This window comes from Stylophora pistillata, chromosome 1, assembly GCF_964205215.1.
Source record: "Stylophora pistillata chromosome 1, jaStyPist1.2, whole genome shotgun sequence".
In the NCBI taxonomy this organism is placed as follows: domain Eukaryota; kingdom Metazoa; phylum Cnidaria; class Anthozoa; order Scleractinia; family Pocilloporidae; genus Stylophora; species Stylophora pistillata.
This window is the reverse complement of record NC_142519.1, coordinates 32,483,354-32,493,214: the sequence shown is the minus strand read 5'-3', so window position 1 is coordinate 32,493,214 and position 9,861 is coordinate 32,483,354. Positions and strand designations below refer to the sequence as shown.

At 38.9% G+C, this 9,861-nt stretch overlaps 1 pseudogene across 1 annotated transcript; it reads right to left on the bottom strand.

The window, feature by feature from the left end:
* Positions 1 to 353: 353 nt before the first annotated feature.
* On the bottom strand, positions 354 to 5,617 carry LOC111324431 (protein DD3-3-like; annotated as a pseudogene). Its single transcript, XR_015998398.1, has 10 exons — positions 5,429 to 5,617; positions 4,855 to 5,010; positions 3,904 to 3,990; positions 3,470 to 3,797; positions 3,139 to 3,357; positions 2,603 to 3,030; positions 1,971 to 2,027; positions 1,199 to 1,482; positions 1,040 to 1,081; positions 354 to 865 (listed from the first exon to the last, which is right to left on the bottom strand). The product of XR_015998398.1 is annotated as a protein DD3-3-like (transcript).
* Between the last annotated feature and the right edge of the window lie 4,244 nt (positions 5,618 to 9,861).

The window sequence follows — 9,861 nt, the reverse complement described above, 5'->3', positions numbered from 1 at the left end:
GTTTTTTGGCGATTTCTGCCTTTTTGGGCTTGTTTTGCCATCACAGTGATATTTCGGAATATTTAGTGTTTTAAATGGACCATATTTTGTTCCCCATACTATTCCTTATAACGCATTCAAATTCTCAACGGTTGCTCGCGTAACACCGCGTCACACAACGCGGGACGCTTTCATGAAATAATCCTTCGCTTTTGCCCGAGACGTGAGCTTGGGACGCCTGTGGTGGGATCTGATTAGGAGGGGTTTGTCTAGTGACTCATTTACCGTGATCGGGAATTCCGTGACCATGATCGTGAAGAGACTATTCACGGGACGATACAACCTTGTCGGTGAGCGTTACAGAAAAACCGGGATTAGACAAAAATCTTAACTTTTAATTAAAACCTTCGTCTCTACATAACAAACAAAACAAAACCAAAAAATCAACCATCAAGCAAAACAAAGAAAGTCTGGACGAACTTGTACATCAGTTTGAATCTCTCTGGCTATTTGAGAAGCGTTCCTTGCTCTGTGTTTCTAGAGTTATTCGCTAATTTAGTTTATTCAGGAGAAGCTTTAGCTTTAGTAACTGTTATCTGTCCGATGTGACGTCGGTTGGAGAAGTTGTTATTGCGCGTGCCCATGTAACAGTACTGCCCTGGTTTCGTGATGCGGAAGCATGGCGGGTTACAAGAGGCTGGGGCGTTGTTCAGTTGAGCCTGCAGGGCTCCGCCAGTATAGCAGCCTTTGTTAAGGTGAAGATTTAACTTGGCGGCATCAAATTTGTCGACATGGTCAACCACTTCGAGCGGAAAGCTGGAACACGCTGCTGGTTTGAGAGATTGGCACCCTTCCTTTATCCAGCAGACGTTGGTGCGATCAGTACCTGAATTGAAATTATAAAAAGTATTTTAAGCGGTATACTTGTCAGATTGAGTTCACTCGGCTGTGTTTTACCAATCAGTGGAAGCACATCGATTAGACATCGAAAACTTTCAAGTTTAATTTTTTTACGTCGGTTGAGTCCCTAATTAATTCAAATGTGCAGTTTTTTCCTTACGCGCTGTTCCTTCTCCAGCATTGTTCTGATTGTTGTTTGAGCCTACGGATAGGAGCAAGAAATAGGTAAACTATTAGAAAAATAATTAAACAAAGAAATTGAAAATGGATAAAAACGAATAAATAAACAAACAGTTCAAAACAGTTCGTTCTTTCTTACCGGACCAAACGAAACACACTACATCATCTGTTGTAACAGTGAGGCGCTCAGGGTTAAAGCGATATTCCATGGCTGGATACGCCTGCACAATGTTTCCTCTCTTGCCCATTCCATTGATGTAGAAGATGCTGCTTCGCTGAAATTTCACAGGCAGTATGCTGCGTGGTTTAAGGATCATCACATGACTTCTATCTTGGAAAGTTCTGCTGAGCTGGGCAGTGTTCAAAGCGATTTGTAGATCGCTCTTATTGTCAGTTGTTTTAGTTTTCGGATTGTTTTTAACCCTGTGAAGAAAAGAATACTAATAATCGATATGTAAACGATAGTTTCCCACTTTAGTCTTTTTGTGAATCGGACCAATCGGTCTAAACGTTTTGGACGCGTAAGTTTACCAAGGTATAATCCAGTTTGGATCAAATCCCTGTGCTGCTTGTTTTCTTTCCATTCGTTTTTATTTTATTCGTTTTCATGGAGCTTCATGACGTGGAACTAACGGAAAAGCCGTCAGACCAAAGATCACGAATGTTCATTTATTTATGTTATGATGGTAAAATGCTGGTGTTGTAAAATAGGAGAGTAAGGCGCTCTCTGGTTGATCATGATGAATAACTAGTGAGTGTTAATTATAGGGCTGGATTTTCAATCATTCAGGATAATAAAAATGTCACATTCACTTCTGTTACCAACTTCACCTAACACCTTGGTTTATACTGAAATAACAGTTAGGGGAAGTACTAAGTATAGTAGTCATTTATATTCATTGAGTACTTACTCGTTATTGTTTTTAGCAGTAAATTCACGCGGTGCGTCACTAGTGGTTATATTGTACCTGACAAAAGAATGAACGCCACTTTAATTCTTTAATTTTAAGTTTACAAAATTGGTTCAACTGAGAATCTCTCGTTTGAGCCAAAATAGGCTATTTTAGAATTTTACAAGATACGACTTTCCTGAAAGGTTTTATGCATCTTCAGTATGTATGGGAACTCTTAAGCTGGGAGCATCGTAACGAAACACTTTTCAGGCGGCGATAACAGATAATCTCACCAAAAGCTTATGGGTTGTCCAAGTATGATTACCGGTGTGCCGTAGCGCAAACATGTAGCTATCCTGCCTTCAGTTACTGGGCCTAAGTCCAGTTATTTGTAATTCTTGTGAGCTATCATCAGCTCACTGAGACCTGGGGATCAGCAGTTTTTCGATGAGGTGACATGAAGAGATCTTAGGATAAGTCCAACCCTTTCTCCCGGCCATCTCTGGTACGTATGTATAAAAAGAGAAAAGTTTGTCACGATACAGATCCCTAGCGCTGTATTCGAAGTCCTGTCTCTCGTTCTCAATGCCCCTCCGCCTTTACTTTCATCGGCACACGCCTAGAGTCAGGGGGATGATCAGTTTTCTCACCTGATTCGTATCACGCAGCGTTGGGTGGTGTTTGTTGGAAAGCAAGGAACCTTCCACTTGTAGGACGAAAACTTTCCTTCCCATGATGTTCATTCCGTTATGATTAACGACAGTTGATGGGGCGTAGATCACCTCAGGAGGCTTGTGAACAAGAACAAACTGCTCCTCTTGATCAGCTCCTTGCGAGATCAAGTGTGGTTCGTAAGGAATGCCTCTTGCCAGTTTCATTTCGCCCACATTATGGCAAGTGCTCAACACACCAGCAGTTTTTTCAATATAATTCGTGATGAATTTTGTCCAGGTTCCTCCAGCCTTCTTGCATTGTTCTGAGGTGATGTATTTTGCAACACACTTTTTTGCCAGAACGTTATAGTGGTCCCGTGGACAGTTTGGATTACCAGTAAGCGTGGTGGGCATTACACACAAGTCTAAAACACGAGATTTAAAGGAAATTTTCAAATGGATTTGCCCTTTTATTGCCATTTTAACGATTATGTACTTTACTTATAAAACCCTTCAGATCAAAACTGACTTACATTTGTATCCATATTCAGGGCTGTTTACGTATTCTTTCATGAGTTGCTCTGTCTTTTTATCACTGACCATGATCGCAATGTCATTCCAAGGATTAGGGCCCCAGTAAGGATAGTAATCTCGTTCCTCAGGGACTTCGAAGCCCCTTCGTGTCCCAGCAGGATTCTGTCGCGTATAAATCGGCAGATTACCTTTAAGTTGCTGGTCAGCAGTGAACAAGCCTGAAGCATGAGTAATAGTGTAATGTGTCGTAACTATAAAGAGAGTGACTCACTGAGATTCATTTTTGTAAAAGTCGACAGTTCTGTATTTCAGTTTGTTTAAACCTCTTACCTTTGTTTCTCTCTCTTCGGTAATACGCCTGATAATAGTTGGCTGGTTCGTGAAGTCCTCTGTCTTTTCTTGTGTAAGCATTCTCTCTCACGTTGTTTGCAAAAGCTTGAGTGGCAAGATTCTGCCCGTTACGAATTGTATGATACTCAAACTCTTTGTTTACGTCTTTGGTTGCCATCTTCCCTTGTGGATAAGGCTGACACATGTATTGCAGAATAACTTGAGTTTCTACCATGTCATCAGTATCTGGTCCAGTTCCATGCTGATTTGTCCACATGATATCAACTTCGGTTTTTGCCTTAGCATCACATCCACTCATGTAATATTCCTGATAAAATGATTGGATCATTTCGAGAAAACATCAAGCAAAAGAAAAAGAAAGACAAGAAAGCAAACAATGAGACAACTGATAAATTACGATGAGCGAGTTTTACCTGTGGCAGCTGTCTGAACTCTTGAATGTTGTCTCCAGGATTTTTGTCCAAACTGTCTCCGACGTTGTAACCAGCCTTACCGTTATTCTTCGAAAGAAGAAAAAATCATCATTTGTAAAGTGAATTACATACTTTCGTAATTTTTTACTGTGTGGTAAAACTACGGTTTAGACTGGGATCATATCTACAAGACCAAGTGGTCAAACGTCTGCAAAAGTTCATTAAGCCATTTTGATTTTAATCTTTTATTAGCTGTAATAGTTTTGTGTGCTCTAAAACTTTAAATTTTTTCTCTGTTATCTCAAGTGAGAATCCATCGAGAACACTTCCGAAAAATTTTGCAGCCATCATCGATGTTATGCGAGTAGCTTCCTAGCTTTCCAAGCTGGTCAATATTCTGTTTTTCTTTCTAGCACCTGCAGCAGTAGCTCTATTGGCCTTTTTCCCCCGCTTTTCATGATAATACTGTTTGTCTCGCTTTATAATTTCCCCCATCACTTTGGGGCAGAGCAATACTACTGTTGGGATGGTGTTAGTGTTATTGGTGGCTCATCCTTACCCCTCCCCCGCAGCGTCCCTCCTGTGTATCCGACCATGACCGTGAGATCATTCCTATCCCACCGCCTGACCGACCCATTTGTAGAGAAAGGCCAAAAAATAAATAAAGATACGTAACCTTTTCCAGAAAATTAAGGTTCTGTCTAAAAGTAGATGATAGTGACTATATACTAACTAGAAATTGTTCAGTTTCATCACCTTATCTGACCTGTATATTAAATATCGGAAACGTTTGGGTTAGGAAAAGCCAAACGATGTAGGCTGCGCATGTTTGGCCGACCGATATCAGCCGACCACTTTAACCAGAAGGATGATAATAGAACAAAATGTGTTATGGAAATGGACTATGAGAGGGATACAGTGATGAAAGGCGAGTTTGTAATGACACTCTACCTGTGAATCAAACAATCTGTTTGCGTTTCTGACGTTATCTTGGTTGCCGTTCAAACGATTGTTGGATCCTGCTGGAGAATGCAAGTACATGTCCAATATACAAGGCTCGATAAGAATAGCCATGAGGCAGCCCCAAACAAAAATGTTCTTCATGACCTGTATGAAATGCAAAATATATTTTAATGAGAAAAATGAAAAAAACAAAAAAAAGAATGGGTGTACGTAAGTTGGCGAGTTTCTTCAGGTTGTCATGGTAACATACTTTTTTCGTTGTCACGAAATTTCAGTAAATTTTGTGGTACATGCGACATATACATTGAGAAAAAGAAGTAGCGGTATGGGTGAGTGGCAACCTCAGTCAACGAAAAAAACAAGAATGACATTATTTTAGTCAAAAGAATCTTATTCTTGTATACTGATCGTGACTTGTTCAGAAGTCGGAAAATTTTTCGAACTTGAGCAATCGCCTCCCTTATTTTTGGTCCCTTTGATTAACAGAAAGCCGGTCATGAAGAAGATTTAAAATATTTACTGATCATTTCTAAAGGTAAGATAGTTGAATATCATGAAATACCTCTTGGTTCTGTCGTACCACTCGAAGCTGTTTCTTGTTCAGCAACCTCTATAATTTGATATTGCGGAGCTCGAGAACTCAATCTGTTGACGCTTTCGACTAAAGTGGCTTCATATGACCTTAGCTGCTTCTAAATAGAAGCTCTCAGCTAATGTCAGTTTGAAACAAATCACTTGCTGGGAAGTCTTATCTGCGATTTGATAGGACAATAGATGAAGGAAACAAAGGCAAAATTGATTCAGCTATATTACAGCAAAGTTAATGATAATTGGTAACTTTCCAATTAAAAGAGTGGTTATTTGCCGCTGATCTCTTTTCAAAAATGCTCTCTTTTCATTGTACATTCAAGGTAATGCTTACAAACTTCGTCTGCAGTGTGTCCAAGAAACACACACGTTGTCGGCATGTGCATCCGTCAGAAATAATACTGTTATTTCCGTAACAAAGGATAAAAATTTTTCCGTATTCAACACTTGTATATAGAATGTTAGACACAGTTGGAGGTTACATAGCCCTCCTCATTGGACATCCACACTTCATACGATATAAGCCACGTATATGGCCGAGTAATTGATTAACAAAGCTTTACAATGGCTATTGCGGAAAATTTCAAGGCTAAACGTGTAAACAAGAATTATTTTTATATATTATTGACAGAGATAACCTGCAGTGTTGATTATAAATAGTCGTTATTGAAGTAGATAATTCATCAGTTATGGCTTGCAGTCCTGAAACTGAATATGCTTTAAGCAATTGAGAAAAACTTGGCTTCTCGCTCTTTTCCTTTGATTCTCCTTTTTCTCGTTATTACTGTGCTGTTTCATGTTCGCTTTTTGAGATTGGTCATAATTTTTCTCCTGCAACAACAGTCTTTATTCCGCAGAAGGTTATAAACATTTGGCTTTAAAGTTGGGTCACTGAAGGGATTTATAGAGCTCATCGATCAACGAACAGCCTGATAGCTGTTTGTTTGGTCATTTTAAATCAAAACTATGTTATTCTGAAAAACTACTATTTGCACATAAAAATACATTCTTGGTAAAAGGTCAACCGATTCAAAGCACGCAGCTGGAGGGATGTATTTATTGTAAAAATAGAAGTTTTCCGCATTCTTTTTCTTTAACAATGACTGTAGTGAGTGGTTATACAAAGCATTTTTGCTTATACAGAAACCTTCCTGTTTTGACCAAAATCTGTTTCAACGAGTCGAACAGGTAACTCGAAAAGCTCCCGTAACATACAGTGTTTATATTTCTGCCACAAAACGTGCTTTCCCGCGATAATTTCTTCTTGCAGCACTGACTCGTTAACGGTCAAACATTACTGAGTTGATTAAATGAATATTAAAGCCGCAAGTAGTTTAAGTATGCAATAATGAATTGATTACTTGATAATTAAACCCGTCAGTCATCTCAAGAATCTAATAATGCATTGATTAATGGAATATCGAACCCGAGAGCCGTGTTCGTTTTGAGAAGGCGCAGATCAATGTTTACATCAGAAACCTATTTCTTCAATCGCTAGACAATGATTTAGTTTAACAAACAATCGCTGTTGTGCGCGATGACTCTCACAGTGGCAAACCTAACATCCCTGCTGTTCTTTTCTAGTGCTCCAAACTCCAAATTGTTCCTCAAGCATCCCTTTAAATGTACTTTAAAACTCGAATGCAGACAACATGCCACCACAAGAGACCAGTAGGCTCCCGTTGTGGCTTTAGCATCGCACAACCATTGAAATGTTGCGACTTGCACACTTTTAGTGCAATGCTGTGTCAGTCAGGCATCTTCTATAACGACAACTCAGCTACTAATTGGTGAGGTTTGTCTGATTTCTTGCTTCGGCGTAAAATGGCTGAGTTTCACCTCGTGGTCAATTAAATCAGCTTTCTTATCAAGCGTTCTTTGAAACACAATGATGAGTATTGTGCTGCAATTATTTTGAACATTAATTTTTATCAATGCCATAAGGGAAAGAAAATGGGCGCCATGCTATTCTATTTTTTGACGATTAAAATGTGTAAAATGGTGGATAAATACTCTCTGAAAGATATGAAGTAGAGCCGAAATAAATATGTTTATAGGTGTGAATCAAAGGGAATTATATTTAATGGGGTGTTTTTTCAATCTGGTCAATAATCTTAAGAAATTGAAGGAAATTTGAGCTTCTCACTCTTTTCCTTTGATTTCACTTTTTCCCGTAATTACTGTGATGTATCCCGCTTACATTTTGAGATTGGTCAGGTAATTTTTCTCCTTTAGCAAAAGTCTTTATTCCGCAGTTCCGAGGGTGATAACATTTGGCTTTAAAGTTGGCTAACTGAAGGTTTTTATAGAGCTCACCATACAGTCTGATAGCTGTTTGTTGGGTCATGAAAATTAAAACTATGTCAAGTTATTCTAAATAACCACCATTTGTACAATAAACTGCCTTTTTTGGTAAAAGGTGAGCTGATTTAAAGGGCACAGCTGGAGGGATGTATGTATAGCTAAAAATAGAGGTTTTTCCGCATTATTTTCCTACAATAATGACTGTGGTGAAAACCTTGACCTGCAGTTATTAGAAAATATTCTACACATTTCTTTTTTCTTTGTTCCTACTATGTGGTATCTTTCAAGGTAATGAAGAACAACTAAATGAGGCTTTCAAAAAGCGAAATAGCTTTGTTGCACTCAGATAACATGAAGAAATAGACGCATGAAGTAAAGGAATGCTTAACTCCTAGACCAAAGTAATTTTTCCCTCACTGCAACTTTAAAATCCCCGACAAAGGCCCAATTAACCAATTTCTCTCAAACTTAATCAGATTATCATATCTTTCGAGGCTCATTCCCATAATTTTGAAAAATATGCAGTTTTCTCTTAATTCAATTTTATTTTCAAAGCTTTCATTCACTACCTCACCAATATAAGATCTGAGGTTGTTTTCATTTTATCTAATTCGACGTTATCATTGATGACACAAAAGGCAGGGCAATGAATTATCTCTGAGCGAAGAGAAGCTATAAATAACACTTACTTTCGTTGATAAGTTTACGACCGCAGTCACTAAACAATGTTTTAGTTTAATATACATTCCCTGTTGTGCGTGTTGAATCTCACAGCAGTAGACTAACCTCCCTACAGTTCTTTTCATGTGCTCCAAACTCTAAATTACTCCTAGAGCTTCCCTTTAAAGTACTTTAAACGCAATTTCTTAATTAAAAACTCGAACGCAGACAACATTTCCCCATGAGCTTCTATTGAGCTAACCGCCTCCCGGTTAGCTCAATGGATAGAGCGCTGGATTGTAGTGCGCGAGGTCGAGGGTTCGAGTCCGGCCGGACCAACACTCAAGGTCTTAAAATAATTGAGAAGAATTTGCTACCTTTCTATAACATCAAGAAATGGTTAGATATTCTAGTCTTCTCGGATAGGGACGAATAAATGGAGGTCCCGTCTCCTGCAGGGTTGGGGCAGGAGACGTTAATTTCCCACACACGAGATTACTGTGTGATGGATGTCCTCCCCTGGGGTGGGATGGGTGGGTTAAGACAGCAGGTCCACATCAGCTATTACAGCTGCCAATTTATCAACCTGCTTAAACAAATAAATGAACTTGAACTTGAACTTGAATTGTGGCTTTAGCTGAGCATTTGGAACATCGCTCTTAACGATTATGTAACTACTTACATATTGTCGCTTTTCGACCTTTTCTTTTTTGGTGCAATGTTGTGACGGTCAGCCATCTTCTTTATATTAAAGTTTCACCTGGCGGTCAATTTTAAACAGTTTTCTTGTCAGCTTCGTTCTTTGGAACGCAGTGATGGTCAATGATGAATGCTGTACTTTATTATTTCAAAAAATATTAGGAAATAAAGTTAGGTCCATCGACTTAAGTTTCGCGGCTTGGTTTCCGAGATGCTGCAGCCTTACACATTTCTTCCATTATGTCATTTACCCTCAATTGTGCGAAACTTTACCCTACGATATTCATTTATAAGTTTTAATGTACGATATTATCAACAATAGTCAGTTAATTTTTTAAAAATCTGGTGTTATTCATACGGCTTGTATCGACGGGCCTTGCTTATTGCGATTACGTAACGTCTTTTGATGGCTTTGAGAAATGTTCAAATAAAATGCATCTTTTAAAGCTGCTCTAGTAACTCTGCCGAAAAGAAGCTTTCGAGTTTCTGATAGTGGGGGCTCACCCAAAGGATCGACAGCGTGGTGCAGCAACTTTTGATTTCAGTACAAACGACACAGAATAAACTGCAAGCAAAGATACCGTCGGAAACCCTTTATTAATGACATCACCAGCAATTTAATACAATGTACTTGGTTCGAATAATTTCCCGGCTGGCACCGGCGGCATATCTCAATAGATCACATCCCCACCCCTCCCTCCTCTTTTTAAAACAAGTATTTCTACCACGCTTGTAATGTGCATG